Source organism: Gadus macrocephalus, chromosome 12 (genome assembly GCF_031168955.1).
Source record: "Gadus macrocephalus chromosome 12, ASM3116895v1".
Classification (NCBI taxonomy): Eukaryota; Metazoa; Chordata; class Actinopteri; order Gadiformes; family Gadidae; genus Gadus; species Gadus macrocephalus.
The window spans coordinates 3,345,862-3,372,166 of NC_082393.1; the positions used below are offsets into that span (position 1 = coordinate 3,345,862).

General features: G+C 42.7%; 1 long non-coding RNA gene across 1 annotated transcript; it reads right to left on the bottom strand.

Annotated features, from left to right (window-relative positions):
- Positions 1–1,115: 1,115 nt before the first annotated feature.
- Positions 1,116–25,660, bottom strand: LOC132468617 (uncharacterized). Its single transcript, XR_009528245.1, has 4 exons — positions 25,401–25,660; positions 24,853–24,905; positions 24,363–24,432; positions 1,116–1,574 (listed from the first exon to the last, which is right to left on the bottom strand). It is a non-coding gene; the product is annotated as an uncharacterized LOC132468617 (long non-coding RNA).
- Positions 25,661–26,305: the final 645 nt, after the last annotated feature.

Genomic DNA, 26,305 nt, shown 5'->3' on the forward strand with positions numbered 1-26,305 from the left:
TTCAATTAAGTCACCCATATTACTTGTATGGGATCAGTAAAATATAGATGATTTAATCTCTATACACCTTTTATAAAGAACACATGGGAATTAGAACATTTCACACAAGCTTTGGCATTGTGAAAGGGGAATTTAGCAGAAGGGGGAATCTCGTCTCAGCTAATAATAATAATAAGGCGTGCAGCTGAAGAAGAAATGTGTTTGAGTGCAATGGGTCTTATAAATCTTGTTATTTACCTAGCACACAGATTACACAATTGTCCTCCTCTCTGACTGTGGGCTAACCTTGAAGTCGAACCAGAAAGCATTGGAGTCAGCTAATGTGACCCCTTCAATTGCAGCGCCGTACAATGTGACACAGTTTTGATCGCTTATGCATAAAAAAATAAAATCTGTGCAAAGGGAAATATGTATCAGCTAATTTATTTTCAAGTGGATTGCACTGGTATAACTGTAAAAATCAGCATAATAAATAAATTCTTGTCTTGGACAAGTGCCCACTCCTTATTGGAGCGATGGGAAAGGTATTTTCGAAGCGTCTATTGTTCATCCCAATGCATCGACAAAAACAAACACTACCACAAACAGCAGCCCCGAAGCGACGAGAAGATATTGAAGTACTCACAACCAAAATGAAAAGATAGTTTTCAGAAGTAAATAACATACCCAACCAGCAAGAATGATGACAACTGAGAGAAAGGATTTCACTTGAAGGGCATGGTTCGTTAACTCTGAGCTGTCAACACCCACCTCTTCGGCCTCGGCCACACTTGTCGTTTCAATTAAACTTTTGTGATCACTCAGAAGTCTAAAATCCGCACATAGTTGATTTGCATTTTGGCTAGGTTTTGTGAGCACTATATATCCTTGAGTAGTAAAAAATGCCTCAAAGTAATTCATTGTTGTTGAGTGGCTGCATAAAAAAGGTTTGTTCGCCAATGTTAAGTTCCACACACATTCGCCATGTTTCATAACGCTGTATTTTGTTTCAATCAAAACCAAAATGAAATGTATAGCAGCATAGCGCTGCATCACCGGGGAAGAGTATAAAGAAACTCTGAATATGAAATGTGCCGTGAGGTTGGACCCAAGAACAGCACAGACCGAGACCAGCGTTGGAACAGTTCAACAGCTTTATTGTCCAAACAGGGAATCCAAGCTAACTGGGGACAGACAAGGGGCGAGCAGGCACAGGGGTCAGGGACAGAAGGCTGTTCATGTTCCCAGGGCAGGAACGACGAGGATGGGTCAGGAACAAGCAGGGTCGAAGCCAAGGAGGCAATCCGGGAAATAGTACAAGAGAGCTTTGCTTGCTATTAAGACAATCTGGCAGAGACTTACACCCCTTGCCCACTGCATCCGTCCGTTTGACGGATCTCATTGACTTTGCATGGGGCGATCCCGAAATGCATTGTCGGTCGGTCCGTTCCGTCTCTTGCATTCAGAGGTAGAGAAAATTTTAACTTCTCAGGCTGCAACGGATCCATCAGATCGTGGCTCCGTCGGCAAATACCACTCCCCATCCGTCAGACACGCCTTCCGTCGTCCGTTGACGGACGGATGCAGTGGACAAGCTGCGTGAGTGGAAGGAGTGGGTTTAAAAAGGTGAGGGAACACAGGTAAAGGTGGTTGCACTGATGAGGTGGGAGTGGCAGGCAGGTGATCAGGAAAAGTCCTGGCAGGGCTGGCAATGGGATGGAAAGCCAGGAGCGGATCATGACAGAAAAGCAGCTTATGCAGTTTGAATGGAGTGTTTTTGAAGGTAGGATGATAGCGGATATTCAACAGATACTCAAGCTCTGAGCTAACAATGTGACGCGGGGAACTGTAGAGGGGATCGTGGGTATGAGTCCCATTGTGTCTAGCAGCGTAGGCCTTAACAAGCCCAGGAGAAGGGGCTTCTGAGTGAAGTGAATGAGTGACCGGAGAGGAGGCCAGAAACCAGTGCATACACTTGTTGGGACTATTCGGCAATTTCAGTATCATCATGCTGTGTGTTTTTCAAATAGAATAATTACACAAATCATTATGTACCATTAGGTTCAAGATGAAAATGATATTTATATATTCTTACCCGACATGCATCTTGCTGACATTCCCTTTTGTTCTGCATATTGTTTTCATGGATCATTCTTACTGTCTGTCCCTTATGTCACGTTTGTTTTTTTAGTACCCTATTGTCTATCACTGTTTAGTTGTGTTATGTTATTCATTATTAGTTATTATGAGTATTATTATACAATGGCTGGCTCATCTAAACGTTGATGGTAGTCAAACTATGAGGAGTGGCCACAGTTTATTTCTAAAGGTTAAATATTTAGTAAAGAACCACTTCAAATGACGTCCACAGTAAGTACATTTAATTTTTTTGCCCAATAAAACGTGTTTAACGTATGTGCTGCTGAAATCTTTATCTTAGTTGCACTGGTGCTAGCCACTCACAAAGTAAGAACACTGCAGTGAATTCGCTTGACTAGGATAAACAGAGGAAAACTAAGCTGGGCGTATTTATCATTCTTGTGTTTGATTGTATACCAGTGAGGAAGTGACGCAGACCAAAGCAATTCAAAATATCTAGATTTTAATTTCTCCACAAATTCACATCACTAAACACAGTTAAGATTTGAATACCCATTTTATAAAGTCACAAGTGATTGGGCCTCCTCTGACACAAATAGCGTTGAATGCTTGGACGTCTCTGTTCATTTTATACTTCACTGTTTGGAGGGAAATATTTTGGTTTTTCTATCGCTCCACTATGACTTCCCCTCATCTCTGCCTGGTACTAACACCCCCCCACCCCACAGACACACACACACACACACACACTCACACAGCGCTTCAATGAGCCTTTGCAGAAATAGGGTTCCAGTTGGGACTGGTATTCTGGTATATGTGGGTCTGTTGTGTGTGTGTGTCTGTTTAGAGGCCAGGAAAAACAACAAAGAAGGCTGTATTTATTCCCTCAGCTTGTCACTTTCTGTTAGTGTCAGCAAAAAAAACATTATCATAATAGATCAGCCAGAAGAATAATGAATGCTGAATGTGTGTGCAGTTTTGATGCTAATGTCCTTGTTGTGTTGAGTTGTATTTAATTTGCATGTATCTTCGTGCACGTCTAAATTTAGTTGAGTTAAAAAAATATATGTCTCTCTGCTGCTAATCTCTGCAGTCATTTTTGAGATACAGGGTTTAAAGAGTTTGATATCCACTTCTGTGTACAACGTGTGATCGAACTCTTTAGAAGATAGAACACCAATTGTAGGTGGACAGTTTCATCTCCAATTCATCACGCTCTCTGTTGGTATATTTCAGTGTCATAATGCTTTGAGAGTATTTTGAGTTTAATTTGCATGTATCTTGGTGCATGTCGAAATTTTGTTTAGAAAATATGTATATATATATGTCTTTCTACTGCTAATCATTTTGAGATGGGTTTAAAGAGTTTGATATCCACTTCTGTGCATACACAACGTGCTATGAAACTCTTTAGTGGATGGTACACCTTTACAATCGCTCGCCCATACATTTCTGCCCCAGTGTACGTTTCTGAATGCTGTGTGACTCTAGAGAACAGAGGTGATCCACATCCTAATATCTGTCGTCCTAATAGCTCCAGCTGAAATAAAAGCCTCCATCCGTCCCAAATAAACAACGCCAGCATCGGGCAAACAAACATCACAGCGTCTTCCAAAGTCAGTGCAACCTCATTTTCAAATTTCCTCCCTTCCTGTGAACCACCGCTACTCTGTGACGAGCTGGCAAGTTTGTCTTCTGTCTCGGGAAAAAAATCTGAAATCAAAACGGATTACCTCGCTGGGCGCGACGTGTGTGCGGGAAGCAGCTTCAATCACAACAAGCTCCCATCCCCCACTCCCATCGTCCATGACCTAAAAAATGTTTTGTATAAATAAAAAAACTCGTGTCAAGCCGCGCTTGCTAATCTACCAGGGAGGATTTGAATAAGTCCTTGCTTTAACTTCCATTGCACCCCCACTCTCTTTCCCGGTTTCCTCCCTATCTCTCTCTCTCATCTCTCTCTCGTTTTCTCTCTCTCTCTCCCTCTCTCTCTCTCTAAGGCGCCTTCGCAAGTAGGGGCCTTTTTCCTTGAGACCCCTTGTGCTAAGTGAGATTAATTTCAACATCATAAATAACTTAGAGCGGGTCCCTTCGGGAGAAGGCGGGAGGGTGGGGGGTTGCTCGAGGGGGCGGGGGACAAAGAGGGAGGCAGGGAGGGACTGGAGGGCACAGGCTCCGTCATGTGTGTGTTTGTGTGTGTTTTTGTGTGTGTGTGTGTGTGTGCGCCATGTTTTACCAAAAACAAATGTGTTTTTGACCGCGCGCCACCCTGTCATCCCGGAAAACAAAGCCATCGTTTTTTTTTTTCTTTTTAATCCTGTCTTTTGTTTTAGCGGAGCGCTAGTACGTAGCTATCTAGAGGTCCTCTCGGTTATGTCAGAACACATTGTGTCCTCCTCCTCCACCTCCTCCTCCTCCTTCTCCTCCTCGGCGTCTCCCCGGACCGCCTGATGGTGCTCCATGAATGGGGAGCGCACTTTATATTCCCCCATGATTCTCCCAGCGTTTTCTCCATCTTTACGATCCCCATTATATACGGCGAGCGGCCTTACTCCCCTCGCAACCCCCGGCCAAGAGAACAGAGAGCCGGAGGAAGATCTGCACTCATATTCTAAGTGAGGCGTCGTCCCAGTATATCACGTCGATAACAATAATAACAGCGGTGATACAAGCTTTTGTTTTGGTAATGTGGTCCAGGCGTGGACGTGAATTGAGCCCGAGGAGTCCTGCTGGCTTTGCGGTCTCTACCGGTGCCGTGTTTAGATGCCTCCCTAAATCTCTGCGTTTTATTGTCGACTGCAAATCCTTTGAATACCAATGTGTGCGAGATGAAAACAATCAATATGTCTGAGGTTCACAGAGCACTCGCACCTCGGTCATTAGCAGCAGGGGGACTTCTGTGCCATTGTTTTCGCCTGGGATTCGGATCAGTCTTCTGCCTGTTCACCAGCTTTAAAGAAATGTTTGCATGTTAGCATGTATGCATGGGAGGTATAGAACATTATCAATACATTTTTCCTATTATCTTTTTGTCATGTTTTATGAGCATTCGATTCATGGACTCTAATATGGAATACAACTAAATGTATTTTTTTTTATAGAAGATGAAGACATTATTTTTGGAACAAGACATGGAACATTTCCTTAAAATTTAAAAAAATAAGTAGACCTGGGATGGTACTGATGGTCTTAAAAAAATGCTTCAGAAGATTTTAGGAACATAAAGGACTGACAAGAGTCAAAAAAACTGCACCTAATCCAATTCAATGCATTTCAGATTATTCATGGTAAAATATATTGTGTAATTTATGCCAAAGCTTTTTTTCCCAGATTACAATGCTATTTATATCGGAGGAGATGAAGTAGGAGGAGATGCAGTGTGTTGAATACTTTCTGTATCCTCCCTCTCCCCACATCAACCCTCCCTCATTCTCCACCCTGAACATTGGGCTTCAACACACACACAAACACACACACACACACACACGCACGCACAAACACTCGATACGTCTCATTTTGGAAAACATAAAAACATCATTAATCCCTCTGAAGACCTCGACAAACAAAGCGAAACAAATAGCTCTAGATTATGACCAATGCAATCTAAACAGGATGGGCCTTAACGTAAACCCTGCTTGCTAACTCTGCTAGTCCCGCTACGTTCTGCATGCTTTGGTCTGTAATTTATTGGAGGTTGTCAGCAGTGGTGGCAAAAGGAAAGACATTCTTTATTCAAGTAGAAGTACTGATTCAACTTTACTACTTAGCTAAAAGTGGAAAGCTACATGCTCTGAAATGTACTCAAAGTAAAAAGCAGCCCTCTGACATATTAATGCAAAGCTAACTGATCCTCACGTAATTTTAATTCAATTTTTACACTGTTAAAATTAAACCATTCCAACTCTTGTCCTTTATAATTCAAGGGATTGTCTTTTCTGTGTGTGTTTGTCCGATCCATTTATGTTGAAATCGGTCTTGATGTTGGGAAGGAGTGCAATGATTCAAAATGTAAAAATAATGATAATTCCCCTCAAATGCATTACAACTTAAGCTTCAACCCTCTTTTGAAAATGTGAAGAGTAGGAAGTACAGGTATTTGTCTTGAAATGTAGAGAATAAAAGTAGAAAGTTGTCAGAAAAATCGATAATTAAGTAAAGTGCAGATACCTAAAAACTCTTAAGTACAGAATAAGTACGAATATTTGTACCTTGTTACTTCCCACCTCTGGATGTCAGGGACTGTTCCGCCTTGTTTATCACTAAGAGGATGAAAAATATAAATAAATATATAAACTGGAAAATAGTGATTTGTATGTAAGCCTGTTCAGAGATGCTAATACCGGATGGCTGTTTTAGCGCCCACGGCCTGGCGGCTTGATGTGACTCAATCATCGGAGACCACAATGGCTTACATATGTCTCCATATAGCATGAGCAGAAGTATAGAGGAACATGGGAGGCTTAGGGAGAGTGTGGGGTTACAACACAGCTGCCCTAAAGGCGAAATGTAATGTCCTTTATACATTACAAATAATGAACTTTGGGCTAAGTGCTAAAGCAGTTTGAGAGTTCGTTTTTTTGGTTTGTTTTATTCAGGTTGCAACTGGCGCTACGGTCATCCAAAGTGAGAGAGCAAGGAGGCCGCCGGCCGTAGCACAGCTGAAGCGAGTGATGAGGTTAGTGTTTCCCTGTTTCGGCCCTACACAGTTTCCACCTCCATAGCTGATGTGAGAACCTCTCTCATTGTCGCCGTTATCCGAGATGAAACTGTACTCTCGTTTAACTGTAGTTTAGCTGTTCTGTCATTATCCAGTGTTACAGTTCATAGTTGGCACCGGAGTAACCTAGTGGGAACAGCCGCTCTACATCACCTGCATATTCCGCCAGACCTTGCTCTCATTCTCTGCTGTTTAGACTGAATCTTAGATAACGCCGTTTCTTTCTCGAAAGAGGCGCTCTAGTTCTTCCAATTGTAGGGCTGGGCAATTAATCAAATTTAGATCTCGACTTCGATTTTAGCGTTGTTGTTTTTTTTAATAGAACAGCTGGATACATATCTGTACATTATTTTAGATTTGAACATTTTCTTTTTTACAATTTTGTGTATTTCTTTAAGGCGAAATTTCAAAGTTCTCAGTTATAAAGTGTTTTTGGTAGACATGCTGAATAAATACATCATGTTTTCAAAGTCAAAAATAATCGTTTGAATAATCGTGATTTCAATATTGACCAACATAATCGTGATTATGATTTGATTTTCCATAATCGAGCAGCCCTATGCAATAGCAAGACATTATAAACGCCCAAGTCTCAGCAGGCTACACTGAAATGGCATCCTCGGCTAAATAAGCCTCCTGAGCCCATGGATTTTCCCTCGTATATAGGGGGTTATAAATGCAATAACTTTCCCTTCTCAGTGTCTCCTCTCGCTTCCAGAGCGGGCCGTTCCACGGCCACGGCACAGCGGGAGCAGATACTCAGAGGATCTGGCACCTGTCGGCTCCGGTTAGCCTAGGGAGCGTTGTGTTTCATCCAGTCGTTTTACATGCTGGCTGCTCCGCTGTATTACCGGCTCCTCGTCCGTGATGATAGCGTCTTTCTAAATCTCCTGCTGGACCTTCGTAGCCCATTCCGGTTGGTTCGGAAGCTTCTCTACCTCGGCTTGGATTCCCAGTTGGGATCCACTCTTCCGACCCCAATGCAGCGTTTCGATCAATAGAAAGGGCCGAGGAAGTATGTGTGTAAGCAGGTGCGCTGTACGCTCCCCACTACGCTTTATATTAGCAGTGGGAGTTAGCTTTTAAAGAAACTAGATCCCACTGCTAGCTTTGCACCAACTCACCGCCCCTGTAAAAACTCAGATGACCCCCAGCAGTTGCCTAGTCCCCATAAACACAAGCTGATATGCTATAGTTTAGATAATGGATTGATGTATTTTGGCAACTTATTAAGGAAGGATATATCATTAAAACAGCCTTTGCGGTTTTGCAGTCATGCATTGTTGTGGAGAGGCTGTCTGCTAACGTTTAGAAGCTGGCAAAGGTAGGAGGAGTTTGCCACACACACAACATTCACAATAATGACAAGGAAAGTGCGAATATCAAAACTGAAAGGGAAATGTACAGCAGCATAGCACGGCTCTTGTGGTGTTATTGGTGTTAACGCCAATGTTACTATTTTCTTTTTTTTACTATTTACTATTGGTGTTAACACCAATGTTATTGGTGTTAACACCAATAACATATGTGTTATATAAAAAACACATATCTCAATAGTAGTTCATGCAGTTTGAACATTGTGGTTTTTAAGGGAGATAGAAATGTGGATATTCAACTGAAATTCAGGATCTGAATCTGCAATGTGACGTGGAATTTCTTTGTAAACACATGATGAATTCCCAACGGAATGAATCCCAGTGTGTCTAGCAGTGAATACATGTCCAGGGGTCTAGGCAGAAAGCTAAGTTGAAATGAGATATTCCCAATGATTATGACATTATCATTTTGAATTATAATTGTATCCCGCTAGCTCTCCAACAGTAAAAAAAAAAAACAGGTAAAAAAGCTCTGGTGAGGTTCCAAGGTACTATTGCAGAAATGTTTGTAACAAACTATCACTAAAAACGTGAGTACTCGTAGATTTTTGGACAGCTTATTCTAGACATTTTTTGGGGCATTTCTTGCATCCCTGCTAGTGACAAACTCATGCATAGTAAAAAAAAAAAACGTCAATGTTCTCGTACCTGCCCTGAACTGCCTCCAGGATATCCACACTTTCATCTGGAGGCGGATTAAGCGGTTGAGGATGAGTGTTTTCCTGGTCCACCTTTTTATAAATTTGTGACAGCATGTTTTAACTGCAATTTTATAAAATGGGACTTCAGACGCAACAGCTGTTTTAGACATAGAGCTTTTTTCTTTTACACATTATTTTAAATACGTTCCTTTCCTCCAAAACAGCAAGACATACTTTTACTATTTACTACCACTTCAAGGCGTCACAATTTTCCCCAACATTCAACTCAAATGGAATCCTAATGGATGAAAAAGTCAGACACCAAAGCACATATATTGTCATTCTTTTCGATATCCATCTTGATTTGCGGTAGTTGCTGTCTCCGCTGCCTCTCGCTCTTGTTAGCTGAATAGACCCTCTGGGAAAACTCAGACAGGGTGACAGACAGACAGATGGATCGGTATAGGTAGTGCAAGATAGGAAAGAGAGGGATAGAGAGAGTCCGGGAGGGAGGGGAGAGAGAGAAATAGTGTGAAGGGGAGTCGTGGATAGAGAGAGGGGGGTGTATGAGGGAGAGAGAAACAGAGAGTCGAGATGCGTGGAGAAAGAAGGATAGAGGAAAGGGAGAGATGTATAGAAAGAGTCACATAAAGAGAGACCAGAAAGAGATGGTGATACAGAGAGAAAGAAAGCGACAGAGATATAGGTAAAGAGAGGGGGAGAGAGAGATTAGGAGAAGGAGTGATGGATGGAGAGAGATGGGTAGAGAAATAGCGCGGAACAGGAGAGATGTAGATAGCGAGGGAGACCGGAGAGATAGGACTATAGGAGGGGAGACAGAGAGCGACAAAGAGAGGTAGAGCGAGCTCTGCCGCCGCCCGGCGAACCCCTCCTGATTTATTATCCGTGCGGCCGGGGAGGACGTCAACCAGCTGTGTTTACCTTGGACCCTATCCCGAGTATTAGGTGGCCCCGCGCGGGAACTGCAAATGTGATTACCTATTCACAGATCCACACCACTCGGTACCCCCACCCCCCCCCCTAGCCCCCCAACCCCCCCCACACACTACACCCCGACCCCCAACACTTCCAACCCCCCCCAACTCAGCCCAATCCAAACCTTCCTGATTCTAACCGCTTTCTCTGTTGCTTCTTATTTAGTCCTGTTTCGTTTTTTTTGCGGGATCATATGTGACTCAAAGAAAATCCCTTTAATCGTTTTTTGGTATTTCACCGTCGTGACGGCTCTGGTTTTGGGGGTGCAGTCAGCGCTAGTCGGGCCCCCCCGTCCCGCCACCACTCTGGGCACCAGTCCAGTCTATTTGTGAATGGAAAGATCGACATGGGGTTTCGAGTTGTGTGTGCAGCTCGGTTGGCATGGCATAGAGACGCTTTGTGCACTGGGTAGAACCCCATATGTTCAAAGCGCGGTACAGAAACCATACTGTGCGAGCCCCGCATTTATACCTTGGCTGGGCCATAAAAATGACAGAGAGAACGAGGCCCCTGGGTTCATTTGAAGCCAGGGTGTAACGGCCGATTTCTGGGAAAGGGCTTGAGGTATAGGTAGTGCTTTTAGTAGCCAGAAGGGTATCCTCTCCCATGTGGAACTGTGTGTGTGTGCGTGTGCGTGTGTGTGTGTAATTTAAGGGATTTTTTCTCAGAGCCTCTTAGTGATAAAACATGGCGTACTTAGTCTAAATTCAAATCAAATCAGATTATTTTCTATTTCTTTATTATGTGAAAAGTGCAGAGTTTAAAGGAATGCTCTCTGGGTTAAAGTGCTATACATATTGAATGTGTGAACGTGTACATTTGTCTTGTTTAACTGTCTACATGTATAAAACGAACAAAAACCTGGTTTGGTAAAAAAACAAGCGATAGACGGAGAAAAGGAGAGAAAATAAAGCAATTTGTCAACGCAGTAATCCACACATTCGTTAGGAGCTCAAGCGGACAGTAATTCTGTGGCTCTGTTTAGACTCCCAAGGGGCCGTCTGTGATGCATCCGACAGATAGTAATCCCATTCCTACATCACGCCGGTGCACGGCCCTGTCCATCCCCTTCACCTCCGATTTACAGCCAGCGCCTTCAACGTTTGACCGCCGACAATGGACAGAAAATCGCAGGCCGTCATGAAATCCAATGCCAGATATGAGGGCGCCTTTACCTGAACCATTGATTTATCCGTAAGCAGACTTCAAAACAGAACAATTTTCTTGAACTAAACGTGAGCATTTCGAACGGACGAAGAAACACAAAGAACTGTTTTGTGCCATTTTGCCGTTGCACAGTAGCCCTCTATAATTGTCGCAAGCCATCTGCATGTCCAGGGTAGGGATGGGAGAGAATATCAGATTATTCGATTTAGGGCTGGGCGATATGGGCCAAAATGAATATCTCGATATTTTTTTACTATATCTCGATACACGATATATATCTCGATATATTTTGAATCTCCTCTAGAGCACATCATAAATGCTCGATTCAACCATGTCTGGCATAATGTTACGTCAGTAATAATTCTAGTATTACTGAAACATAAGTCTGCATGTAGATTACATGAAACAACATATTGTTTAAACTCATCAGTGCTTTCTATTGGAACAATTTAGAACTTGCACATAAGAAAAGGAAAATCACAGCAAGTTAGATTTACCAACACAGCATTTATTCAAACCGTTAATTATTTATTAACAGTTTGAATAATAATTATTATATATACACTGCCAGACGAAGGATCCAGTGCTATTCTTTTTCTAAACCAAATCCTCAGTTTCCATCCTTTTTTCTCTTTCTGGCTGTTCTCACTCACCAGTCGGAGGTACACGCACCTACAGCAGCGCGCCTTCCAGACTACGTCACACACGCGCGTCCATGAGAATCTCGTGGACTCGCAATGGGCGGGGGGAGTGAGTTTAGAGAGCCACCGGAAATAGCGAGAGAAGGGAACGCTGTGCGTTAAACAAACCCCGAGAAGCCCAATCCCTATGAGAGCTCCCCACGCTACGGCCATCAGGAGGCGCACAGAGCTTTTATCCGTGATATTATATAACCAATTATATTATATTATATATTATTATATATAGAGCTCCGGGAGTCGCAAACGGCAACAATCACTTTCTCTTCCGTGCTGCAGTTCACCCCGGACTGCAATGCACCGAGTTTGACGGTTGAACGCTGGTTGGCTGTTACGTTACATGTGTCACTCAGTGGCCACGCTGTTGAACGCTGATTGGCAGATACGCGTCTCTACGTTCACTTTGTATGAGATCTTGTCGCCCCGTCGCGTGAAAGCACAACGAGTATGCCGGCGGCGGCAAAAAGAAACATTGCGTCCCAATTTATATTCGATGTTCGCGATATGGGCATTTTATACATCCCCTGGAGAACATCTCGCGATACATCGCATATATTCGATATATCGCCCAGCCCTAATTCGATTATTCGTTCCCGAGGGTCAAAGTACATTTTTAACATTTGGACCGTTTCCCATTCAAATAAACAAGAATTAACGGACGGAACTAATGTTGGACACCTCAAAGAGCATTATCCCGCTTATACCATGGTCACTTGCCAAAGAAAATAAATGAAGACCATTCATTTATATTTTCATGCCTTTTAACAATCCAAATATAAAGTTTTTCACAAGCCATAACTTTGTTTCCCTGGTAACGCCTGAGGGCTTGACTAATTCCTGGAACAATCATTACCCTCCCGTAAGGTTCTTATGCAACGGAAACGTTGTTGACTCCGGTAAATAGGACAGACCTTAGCTTTGACTTGGCAACGGGAGGTATTCTAGTTCGCTCAGCTATTAGCCAGACAGCTAGCGTTATGCATTGTACATAATAATTTGAAATTCGTCCCAGCCTTTATACCACAGATACTCTATAGCATATAACCGCGTTGTCTGATTACAGCTTAATTCATTTTTCACTATTTACCAGCTCTCGTTTTGAAGGCTGAACAGACAATCTGACTGGAACCAGCAGGTAGTAGTAGTAGTAGTAGTAGTTTTTTTGCGTTTAAGATATTAAGTGATTTCTTTATCCATGGCTGAATTTGCGAATGTCGGCACACATCGAATAATCGATTATTCGTTCATACCACCCACTGATTATTCAACCTTGAACATTTTGAGCTATTCACATCCCTAGTCCAGGGGTTTGTTTTCTATTGTTCAGGCAGCAAGGCAACAAACCACCTAAAACAAGCTAAATCAATAGTTGTTGTTTTTTCCACAGGTGAAACTAAGCCAGATAGCCCTCCCCGTAAAAGTGCATTCAGAGAGATTTAAGGAAAGCAAGATTTGCCCAGACTACTGGCAAGGCATTTCATCAAAGCTGCCGGTGCTGATAGATATAAATATATATATATATATATATATATATGTCTCTTGTCTGAGCTACCTTTAATCAGCCAAGGAGCCTCTGGCACTGTGCGGTATGTGACAGTTAAAATAAATCACTTGAAAGTATTTGAGAGAGAAGCAGCAAAAAAGTACTTCACTGCATTACCTTACTGCAAGCTTTTACAGTAGCAAAGAAAATGTTTCACACCGCAAATGTATCGGGTACTATGCATTAAGCTCCGACTCCACACACACACACACACACGCACCCACTCCCACACCCCCACACCCCCACACACAACCCATTGTCATATGTGGCTGTAGGTTTCTCCCCCCACCTCCTTCTCAACGGTTCAGTGCGGTTCACCGGCTCCGTGAACGCTCAGCTGCTCATAAAATATGTAGATTCTGTGCCAGTTTAACATGTGTGGACAGAGGCCCATATGGATGTACTTTTCTTGCATTTCCCCATTGAGGTCACGTCACACAGTAAGGCCTGGAGTTGTTAGCGGAAAATGCTAACAGGGCTGGCGCTAGCAGAGGTCGCCCGTTACCTGAGGGGTGTGGGGGGGGATAAGAGCGAGCGGATGGAAGGGGAGGGGGGTTCCGGGATTTTACAACGGTAATTCACATATTAGCGATGTAAGCTATTTCGTGCTACGGACCAGCCACGCATGCATGCACACACAGATGCTCACATGCACGAAATGCCCACACATGCACACATGTTACCACGCACACATGTTACCACGCACACATGTGACCCATGTGCCCATCTTCAGGCAGTACCCACATTGTTTTGGGCGCATCCAAATGCTGGCACCAAGGGGCTTAACCCACGGTGCGGTTGTTGCACCATTAAAATGTTGTTGATGGGAATATTTATATTTAGGTATTTATTCATGTATGTACCTATATGCAAAAGTGCATCTCCCTGGGGGGGGGGGGGGGGGGGGGGGGTTCAACCTAATCTACATTACTGGGGTCAGGTCATTACCAAACTGGCAGTTTTGTCATCGACAATATCCAGGTTAAATAGGTTAAATTATAACAATGCTTGATCGCAATGCACCTTTGCGTTGCAATTGAACAAAAAAGAAACCAGTCATATTCCAAGTCCCTTCAATTCAATTCCATTTATATATCCCTTAATCACAGGTACAGTCTTAACGGGCTCAACAGGAACCTATATGTATAGCTGTATTTAAGCCCTGGTAACCAAATAAGTCTCATAAGAGGAAGATGAGAAAGAAACAAACAGCCCCATCACCTTATTCTGATGAACCGGAAACCAGAGCAGGGTTCTGGTGCACTGTCAGCTCAGATCATGTCTTCATTTGTTGTCCAAGGCCTACTCCTGAGGGCGTGCTCGTATGTGTGTGTGTGTGTGTGTGTGCGTGCATGTCTGAGAGAGAGGGGGTGTGTGTGTGTGTGTGTGTGTGTGTGTGTGTGTGTGTGTGTGTGTGTGTGTGTGCGTGTCTGAGAGAGAGGGTGTGTGTGTGTGTGTGTGTGTGTGTGTGTGTGTGTGTGTGTGTGTGTGTGTGTGTGTGTGTGTGTGTGTGTGTGTGTGTGTGTGTGTGTGTGTGTGTGTGTGTGTGTGTGTGAGAGAGAGGGTGAGTGTGTGGGTGTAGGGGTGGTGAGGAGCCTGAGGGGTAGAAGTAACCGTCCAGTCTAATTTCCTGTGCTTTGGTGTTGACATGCTCACTCTTAGACAGGCCTCTATCAAGAGATCTGGTTGGATGCAGCAGCAATGGAGGCTGGCGGAGGATGGCGAGAACTAGCTCATGATAGCCAACCACTATCTCTCGCTCACAGTAGTTCTAACGCGAAGCAGAGCTAATTCTAATACTACTAGCACCACTACTACAACCCTGACTGGCCTTACTGCTAATAATTACAATACAAATATGAAGCATTATTATAATTATGATCATCATATTCATAGTAATAATATTTGCTTGGGATGTTGCTTGTGGAAAATAGTGGTTCAGTAAAAAAAAATAGATATATACACATGAATAAATCAGTATAATTACTTTTCACAAATTGTATTCATTAAATATGATTATGATAATTTGTTAGGATGTGTGTGTACTTGGGACTGAGGAGGACTGAACAAATGTTTTTATATTATTTATGACATTGACACAGCATTTTTCATCTCAAGGCCTTGACGAAATAAGTTGAATGAGTTTGACACGGTAACATTTGCTTACTTCAGCTCGCGCCTGATATTGGCATACAGTAGCGACCGCTGTGGCAATATTGACACAAAATGGCTGTGCGCAAACTGCACCTTCCCTTTGGACGTCCATTTATCCCCTGACTCTGCTTTAGTGAAAGAGGATCTATTTTGTAAAAGCTCTGCCTGGTCAAAGGCAGCAAACACAACAGCAATATTGAACATAATCACTAGGAGTGCGGACCATGAGCTTTTTACACATTTACAACAAGTGAAGCCTTAAAATGTGTGATTCTAGCTTGACAGCTTTTTTACGTTTTCCCTGAGCTTGAAAATGTGACACATAGAAATAAATAACTGAAGAGAAAAAATAGGAGAAAGTAAGAAAAGGAAGGAAAGAAAGAAAGAACCAAAGGACAAAAGAAAGAAGGAGCCATAGAGGGGAATGTAAGGGAATGTAAATAGACGCTGTATCGCGGTATCGCCTGCTGAGACACTCAAGACAAACATAAGTGAGCAACGAAAGCAGGGGGAGAGAGAGAGTGAGAGAGAGAGGGAGAGAGAGAGAGGGTGTGAGACAGGGAGGACACAAGAGAAAGGGTGAGAGACAGCGAGGAGGACAGCGAAAGAGAGAGATCAGCCCCACATCTGCCGTTCTCCAAACATGGCACCTCTCCATTTCGCCTGGCCTGACCTTCCCTGTAAGTACAGGCCCCGTGGTTTCTCCCCAGTTAAAAATAGGAGCCTGCTAAATTCTACACTTCACTGAATTATTTCAACTGAGAGGGCTCTCTCTCTCTCGCTCTCCTTGCTCCTTATTCTTCTCTCTGCGAAGACTGCCGCCTTCACCTTAAACCCCACTCTCTGCATATTGTACCGTCGACGTGCCAGGAATATGCCCAAAGGTGTGTGTGAGGGCCAAACTAAACCAACCTAGCCATATTTATCCCTGCCGTGCTTGTCAGCTTCCAACATCATTGGTGCTTTTACAAAGAGGAAATATAGATGTAAGAAGTGCAGGTGCAAACTACACAGAGGGGGTGAAGGGAATGTGGTGTGTCTCAGAGATTCGTGATTAGCAGAGAACCGCTGTGCAGAAGACCTAGGCATGAATAGCGGCTTTACAAGCTGTTAATAAGGATTATTTTTACACGTCTCTTCTTCATGCAAATGTGTTTTTCATGTGAACGCAACGCAGCTTAACAAGTGGGGAACTTTGATCATTTTATGTGGAATAATATCATGGTACATACTCCTTATAATTAGGTTTTACCTTGAGAATGTCACATCAGCGTTTCTTGTTATTAGTAACTTGAGTAAGTCAAGCCGTTCATAAAAACGTCAGCCAGGTATTTATGCCTGGGGTTTTACAGCTTGTTTCTGTAGCCTATTTTCTTACTTTCAGAAGGCATCGTTTAAGGTTCTTAATGATGCATCAATAACATTGTTCTGCTTCACTTGAGAACCAGGGTACCTTTCATAATACTCATTATGCAACTGTTATTCAATTCTGCAGATGCTTCGACCCCTGTGTATGTCAATTAACAGAACGTCTCCTTTGATTGGTCATTCCCTGATCATCAGATCCAAGCAGTTAAGTCCCAAAAAGGAATGATCTAATCTGATTTTATATATCGCAGACATGTTGGTACAAGTTACTAGGGACTACAGCGTCTGTGATGTACATAATCACCACAAAGAACATTTCCCTATGGTGTTACAGTTTTAAACTATGCACAAAGTTCTTCCTGAACAGGATTATGCATATTAATGAAAAACAGCTGAGAACCAGAGAAGCTGCTAATTAGCTCCCGAGTCACCAGCGCAGTTGGCATGGCAACAAATTATTCAGGGCCAGCCAATAGCCTTGGAATGGGCCATAAATCCAATTAACTTGCTCTGCAGAAAGATATTTGTTATGTACAATGAGTTGACCCCTCAATTGAAACACAAAGCGTAGTGTGAGTGTGAACTAGGTTAGATCGCTTCGCAGGATTTATACATACATTATAATATTATAATTCAGATACAGTTGACACTATCCACAGTTCCACACACTTTTGAACACTTAGTTTCTATATGATTGAAAAGCAAGCTTCTAATACACACATATTCTAATCATAATGGGCAAAGGCTTACTAAATATAAAACAATGAACCTAACATAGAAACGATATGATGTAAAATTCAACTGAAAGCACAACACACTCTTAGATAACAAGCGAAGGTGATGCGCAGTGACATCCTAGTATGTGTTGATGTCACTCACATACCCTCATTCACACCCCCTCCCCAAACCCCATCTTCACACACACACACACACACACACACACACACACACATGTTCACCAAACAATCACACAAACATTACTACAAGCATTACCTTTTTATTGTGGGCGTACCAGTATGTGAATTATATGAACTTGCCTCTTTTTGTGCAAACATACAATATTCTTCCTTTGTTTGTTCGTTAATGTCCTCAGGGCAGGGGGTGTTTCAGAGAGACTCTGCTTGGCGCCCCTCCGATACAAAACAACACAACCGCAACAACAAAGAGAGGCTGAATTAGCAGCATGTGGTGGTACAGTGCAGCTGCCCTCGTAAGGAGCTTTTAAAGCGGGCAACAAAGGCCCTTAAACGGCCCCTACATGGAGAATTACACGCTCCATGCCATGATGCAGATGAGGGCTAAGTGTGTGTGTGTGTGTGTGTGTGTGTGTGCATCTGATCCATGCATGTTTAGAAAGGACTGCATGTCTCCCAGTGTCATTGTTTACCGTTGATTACGTATACAAAACAATTTCTTTAGGTGTGTTCATGTGTGTGTGTGTGTGTGTGTGTGTGTGTGTGTGTGTGTTCTTGTATGTGTGCATGTGTGCATTCATGCATTTGTGTGTCTGTTCATGTATGTGTGTGCATGTATGCGTGGGTATGTGCGCCTCTGTGTGTGTGCTCGTGTGTGTGTGTGTGTTCATGTGTGTGTGTTCATGTATGTGTGTTCATGTGTGTGTGTTCATGTACGTGTGTGTGTGTTCGTTTATGTGTGTGTGTGTATTCATGTGTGCGTTTGTGTGTGTGTTCATGTATGTGTGTGTGTTCGTTTATGTGTGTGTGTTCGTTTATGCGTGTGTGTGTGTGTGTATTCACGTGTGCGTTTGTGTGTGTGTTCATGCATGCGTGTGTTCACGTATGTGTATGTATTGTGTGTGTGTTCATGCATGCGTGTGTTCACGTATGTGTATGTATGTCTGTGTGTGCTGCATGCTGTCTTCTCCACAGCTCCTATTAAGCTACAATGGGCTACAGCTGGGTTGATTGTGCCGTCGCTCCATCTCTACTCTTGTCGGGAGCCGGCATTCAGTGCAGATAATAGGCCATCGCCGCGCACCAGTCCCCCCCCCACCCCCCCCCAAGCACACACTGGCTGCCGCTATGTCTTCCCCGCTAACCCCAACCTCCTGTTCATACATCAACCGGATAAATCGCGGATCGTTTATTGAACGCATGCCCTGGGCCGTCACAATATCTATGTAAACTGATCACACATGCCCCAACAACACTATAAATAAGCGTGTTTTTTTCTTGACACCGATTGATTTTACGCACCGATGTCAAAGTTGTGCGTTGGTGTGATTGTGATTGTGCGTGCGGTGCCGATATGTTGCATAAGACATACGTGATTAGTCACGCATTTGCATAGTTTAGCAAAAGATAAATGCATCACCCCGACAATGCTCCTCATTGAGGTGAGCCGTGTGCCAATAACAGCGGCAGTGGCTCTCTGCACACCTTTCGCTAATTGCAAAGATAACACTTTTCCGATTCAACACCTGTAAACTTCGTAGAGACGTACACATGAATGACGTTCGGACAAAAAGAGGAGCGAACAGGAGATAGTGAGAGACAGTGCAGCGTGAGAGAGGGGGACGGTAGAGAGAGGGGGGAGGGATAGATGGTAGACCGGGAGGGAGAGAGATGGGGGAGAGAGATAGAGGTGGTCGACTGTGAGAGAACAGTGGCGACAAAAAGACGTTCATCTTGTAATTGTGTCTTTGTTCGCACGCTGTGAGAACCAGAGTTAATTGGGGGGAGCACAAGGAGCTGCCAGCAGATAGACGGATATTTCAGGAGAGGGAGAGGCAGAGAGAGGCAGAGAGAGAGAGAGAGAGAAAGAGAACATAATTTATGATCATTGGGTCGGATATGGATCGACAGGAAAAAAAAACATGTTAGCATTTTTTATTCAATACATTTGTGTGTGAACTGTGTGTGTTTGTGTGCATGTGCATGTGCATGTGCGTGTGCGTGAACACAGACACCAGCGATAAGATCCACTTGTTTAAATCCAGAGGGGGAAGAGCAGCTGTGGAGAAGGACACAAGTGTGTGTATGTGTGTGTGTGTGTGGATCTGATAAAGAGTCTTGTTGAACAAGCCAGTGAGGAGTCTTGTATGAACAAGCCAGTGAGGATGAGTTTGACATTGCTAATATGTGTCTCTCAAAGGCTCAGTATTTATGTGTGTGTGTGTGTGTGTGTGTGTGTGTGTGTGTGTGTGTGTGTGTGTGTGTGTGTAAGGGCGGGAGCTGGACGTCTTTTTGTGTCAGATATGTACGCTCTTATTGTGAAGGGAAACTGAGGAACATTAGCATGAGAAAGACGGGCTAGGGCTGCGGCGCGGATCGCCAGGAACACGCCGGAAGAAAGCGCATATAGATACAAAATGACAGCCAGCTCATTCACACACAGACACACACACAGACACAAACAGACAGACACACACAGACACTCACACAAACAGACACATGGGCGCGCACTCACACAAACACATGGTCGCGCACACACACACACACAGAGACACACACACTCACACAAACAGACACATGGGAGCGCACACACACACAGACATTCAGAGACACACACAGACACACACAAACACACACAAACAGACACATGGACTCGCACACGCACACACACACACACACACACACAGGTGGGCGCCACTGATATCAATACAGGGCAAAAATGTGATTCCGTGCACAAACATGAACATTTGCGTGAATCTCCATCCTTGAAAAAATGAAATATAAATTATTTTATAGGAATTTTGAATACAATTTCCGCTCACCAAATGATGTCTAGGTTTGTTCTCTCTTTGTCTTTCCTTTTTCCCAACCCTCAGTTCCTTGTACGGCGTTCCTCGCTTTGATCTCCCCTGGCTTTTTATGTGTGTGCGTGCACGCTTTTGGGCGCGTGCACGTGTGTGCATGTATGTGTATGGGAGTGCGTGCCACCCGCGTCTACGTTATCGCCTCGTGTTAATGCATGTGCACGTAGATCTGTGGCATCCCGTAATTAGAGAGTAGAGGCCTCTTGTTTTTAAGATCCTGTTTCAAAGCCAAAGAAACAGAGAAGGCTTATTTTGGGGTCGGGACGCGTTGTATTCTTTCCCCTTAAAAGCCTGCAGTGCAAAACACACACTAACGATGGCTGACAGCACGACTAACAGGCCTGCAGCCTATGACGAATACAAAGAGAACGTTTGACATTGTTTGGTAAAATGGCGTTGTTAGGACCAAATTCATTCTGATGTCTTCTTGATGTTATTATTTTTTGTTAAATTTTCATGTGTATGATTAAGTGTGTTCCTATTTTCTTTTGTGTCTCACTCGATGAAGGCTTTAATGAGGTAATGATTTGAGGGCATGTGCTGCTGATGGCCTGAAAAATGTGAACGCTTCGGAACCCAACAGCGCCTCCCTGTGGTGAAACGGTATTTCCACACAAAGCTCATTAAAACCGTCATGTATTCAGTTAGGATTAGGTCTTCTCTTTTAAATCAGGTCAACTGACGCTACACAAGGGATTTGAATAATAATTCCAGGCACTCATCTAATTATGATTTATAGGATCTTTGTCTTGTTTCTACAGTAGGCATATAGATGTCCATTTAAGCTGCCTCACAGTGCATTGATGAAAATGGGCCAGATTTGTACCATCTTCCTGCGACAATGACTTACTAGCTTTCACAAATTACAACTGACCAAGTTTTGAATACACTTAAAATATATGATGCATAATGTCAAATACAATTTAATACTAAAACTAGAAAGCGTTTTGTATGGCTAGAGGAATCCAAGGTACATTTTCCAAAGAATGTGAGTCAAATAGGCTATAATAATGGACAATAAAAGGCCTATCAACAGTAGTTTCAAGTAGGAGCATTTACCATGGAATGGAACAGTGAGATGACTCTTCAAAACAGCCTATTGGTTGCATGGAACTGCTTTTTTTAAACTAACAAAAAAAACAAATTGCTAGCAGTAAAATAAGAAAAATTGTAATGTAGGTTATGAAAGGGGTCGAAAAGAATGCAATGCATTAGTAAACGGTCTATAATAGAAACAAAAGGTCTGTGACATCTTTGGTAATTGTACCAAAACATCAGACTCTATTATAATATTATAATAGATATAAGCCTTGTTAATATAGCTCATCAAAGAATGAATCCATGCAGCTACATTCTGCATCGCTCAGGCACGCCAACCCATTTAGCCTTCATGGTAAGGGCGTTTCCCTTGACCCACAGGATGATAGAGTGGAATATACTGCCCTCTAGTGTTGTTAAATGATAGCAGCATGTTAGTCGGTGGAACACATTTATTATAATGTCATGACTCATGTCATTCAATTAAACCATTTATTTCGACAAGAGAGGGAATATTGTATTGTTATGCAACAATTATTTACCTTTAGCGATGACAATTCAGCTGCACGTCCACTACTCATTCAATTTAAACTAACCCAACTCATTAAGGTTGATAGGTGAATATACACACAGCCTCACCCAACTATGCACACAAACACACCCACTCAGATGCCAACATGTATAGGCCAAATCAGTCTCAAGCACACATGCACACAGACAGTCCAGAGGATGGTTCCTGTGTGTGTGTGTGTGTGTGTGTGTGTGTGTGTGTGTGTGTGTGTGTGTGTGTGTGTGTGTGTGTGTGTGTGTGTGTGTGTGTGTGTGTGTGTGTGTGTGCGTTGTAGACGAATGATAAATTACAGGCCACTTCACCTTCCCTCTCCTTCAGTTTGACACGAGCTGAGTTATGGTGAACTACAGCCCTCCCATTCTGCAGCACCACCAACAATATGCATGAAACATTACACCACTATCACATAGCAATTCTTATTAAAGGTGTATTTCAGTGGTGTTAGTCTGTTCAAATACAAAGCAGACAACATGTGCCGGTCTAAATTAATTGTAGTAACAATACAGATTGTAAAAGAAATGTGATGCAGCCATCATCTTGTATAGTATAGGAACAATGAGGAGGGGAACATTATATAATAGAGAAATATGCATGTTCTGTGTATTGTAGACAATTAAAAGCATTGCATTATGTTTTTTTAATTTGCATTGGCATTCAACTAACCCCTGAAACTTACAGAGTAAGCCACACAACCCGTTATGTTCTAGGATTTTATGAAATACAATTGATAGAATACAATTGTTAGCATATACATTTAAAAAGGTATTTGCACACCAAGACATCTTCGGAAAAGCAATTGTGTCTAAAGTCCATTATAAAAGCAATTGAACAGGTTTGAGGTGAGGCAAGCCAATGCCTGAACCTTAACACTGAACCCCAGCTCTGAAACCTCCTAAAGGCATGGAAAAACTCCTGCAGCCGGAGAAGAAATAACCCTTCATATGGGACAGAAGTGTGGGATCCCTCTTTCCAGGCAGGTAAGAGTAAAGAGAATGGTGACGTTGTGGTGTTAGCTCACAGACAGACATGTTGGCAAGGCAAAAAGACTCCCAACATTAGTGTGTAGATAGGGTTGTCTGGAACGAAGAGCACTTAATGCTTTCTTGTTTTTTCCTTTACCTTCAGCACGTTCAAGCTATTTTCCGCAAAGCTTCAAAGCTTGTGTCCACGCAAGGGGGAGTGCTCTCTCCCACAAAAAAGCATCTCTCCTCAACTGCTTGTTTGCAGTCAGCCTTCACTAACATGATTGTGTTACGTAAAATAAGTTACGGATGTGCAAAAGTCATCTACTTGCCAGCTCACATAGTGTTTGTATGTTTTAGGAAGTCAGCTGTAGGCCCGCCAAAACGCTAGCCCGGGTATACCCATGCTGCTTTGCGCACAATTTCATTTTGCGCTGCAAGGCAGCCTGGATTCCATGGATCCGAATTTGGCCTGAGATAGGGAACCAATAACAGAACCGTGGGGGACGGCAAGACGATGACGACGTCTATTCGACACACCCTTCTTCCTCATCGAATTTCTGTCACTCTACATACCTCATCTGGTATAATTGATACGATTGGCTATGGGCTACGTACAGACTCATATGACAAGACATTCGTAGCACCAAATAAACGGCAATCGTAAACCACGCCTCAAATACAAGAAAATGATCTCAATGTAGATTGAGATGAGGTCTGGCGTTAGCCAGGCTACCAAAACGCCACAGAAGACAAAACGCATCAGAAGACAAAGATTGCACATGGTACTCTATGCATATACTGCAGCATTAGAGGTTTACTAAATGCATAATTCTCCAAACTGGCAACAACTCTCCTCTGCAGAAAGAACACAAAACCTCTAGACTGGAATCATTTTATTCCAGTAAGAACGAAAAACAATAACCAGAACCTCACTTTGAGCTGAAGATCTTGTGGTCTTCAGCTCAAATCATCTTCTCATTTTAAAACCCATCCATCTGACCTACCTTGAGATTACCTTGTGGTATGGTGCTATTTATCTTTTGTACCATTAATTTGTTCATTCATTCATTGCAAATTTCCCATTTCCTCACTCACACAAATGATCACACACACACACACACACACACACACACACACACACACACACACACACACACACACACACACACACACACACACACACACACACACACACACACACACACACACACACACACACAATAACATTAACATAAAGTTTTTTTGCATAAAAATGGAAGATTGGGCCTTACAGTTTGCAGTTTCTTCTTCGTAGTTTAATTGGGTTGCTCCCAGAACAGCAATTTCTTCTTCACAGCTGGCCTGTGAACGAGAGTAAGGAGTCGATTAGTTTGAGTTAAAAGGAACCACGGCAATGTTGCTTTCTTTTCATATTCACTGGTCTGGTGGTGTATATATGCACGCATACTCACTAGGAGAAAGATTTTCCGGGTATACTCGATTAGAAAAAGAGGTACACCATTCTAATGGAAGCATGGCCAAATCCAATGATAAAATGCTAATGCTTGATGTCAATTTGGTCAGGATAGACTATGCCGCAACAAACGTGTGTCTGTTTCAATGTAGCCTCGACTTGCACTACACTATACTATAGGCTACTTTAATATAGTACTTTTGTAGCCTACATAGACTATAATGTAACATGATTGTCAAGTTTCCTCTTAGCATTTCTAACATATTAATTCGCTTAGTTGACTTCAGAAAAACAAATGTCTTACTCACAGCAAGTCCTGAGAAGTTTGCAGGTTTACTTTGAAAAAGACTTCGTAATTAACCTGTGAAACATATAAGTGGATCATTCATTAGTCAAATACACATTATCCAGAAAATGAAATACAACTAAACATGCCCTTTAAGATGAACTTGTCTTTGTCTTTCACATGTGACACAGCTAAATGGCGGGGAATCCGATGTAGCGCGAGCCGCAGGGGAACAAGTAGGCAGGCTACAACTAAACGAAGCGGCAAACTAACTCCTACCTCACGTTATAGCCTACCTATAGACTTACGTTCTAACTGAACTTAAATAAACGATAGACCTTGGTAGCTTGCACGCCATACCAAGCTGTGCTGCAGAATACACCTTTGCTCGGAGAGGACCTTTCCGCCAAGTGGCTTCGTATGTTAATTTTAAACGCACAACGCCAGCATTTAATCTAAATACTTTTAGAGAATAAATATAAATGGGCCTATGATATAGGCCTAGAGTATAAAACACTTTTTCCGGCGCATTTCTTTGGAGAGCGGAAGTCAGGTGCACCGTCCCCTCACCGTGTATTTTGTTTGTCGGCTGTTTTCCTAGTCCTCCTTTTCGACCACCAGCATCACCTGGACGGCCGTGGTACAGCAACCGGCATGTACAGACGGTACTAGTAGATGGCCATCTAAAGATCAAACCGGGTCAAACTAAGTAGGCTACACAGAGTCTATGTTAGGGGTGGCCACTTACAGGAAATACTACAATGTAACAACATTTTACTAGATTAATCTGTTATTCACGTGGCTTAAGAAACAAGCCATTCGGTAATTTAGTGTCCGATTTCGGTGGTTTGAATGTGTTGCAGTAGCTGAGCCTGGCCACTGAGGGGCAGTAGGGAGACTAAGGAACGCATAGCTAAGGCAGGTTGACCCCTCTGTTGAAAATGTATCAATAAAAATTGTTGTTGTATTATTTATTCAGTTCATAATGATGCGACTCTTCAAATGCAATACAGTGCTATAATAACACACAATTAGATTAAATAAACCATAATAAAACATGCGTAACATACCATACATAAGTGCGAGAATACAATCAAACGCACCACAGGGAAGGAATTTAATAATATAAATAAAAGAATGACATTCAAAAAGGTATAAGCGCTCTGAGTGGGAAGGCAAACGGTAAATCAAAAGGCAAAACAAATAGCAATGCGGGATCATAAAAGCAAAATAAGTAGGATGATAAACAAATATCATGATTTTCACCTATTATTTCTGCTGCAATGTCAGCATCTACAGCTACTCTGCAGCAGAGAAAGAAAGAGAAAGAAACCTAAGTCCAAATTATACATTATTATTACATTGTTTGTGTAACAATCGAGACAATTTGGATGAAAAGTAAAGGTAAATGATGGAAATGTAATATAAAGAGAACATGTTATTAATTTGAGGTTGGATCAATCTAACTCGGCCGG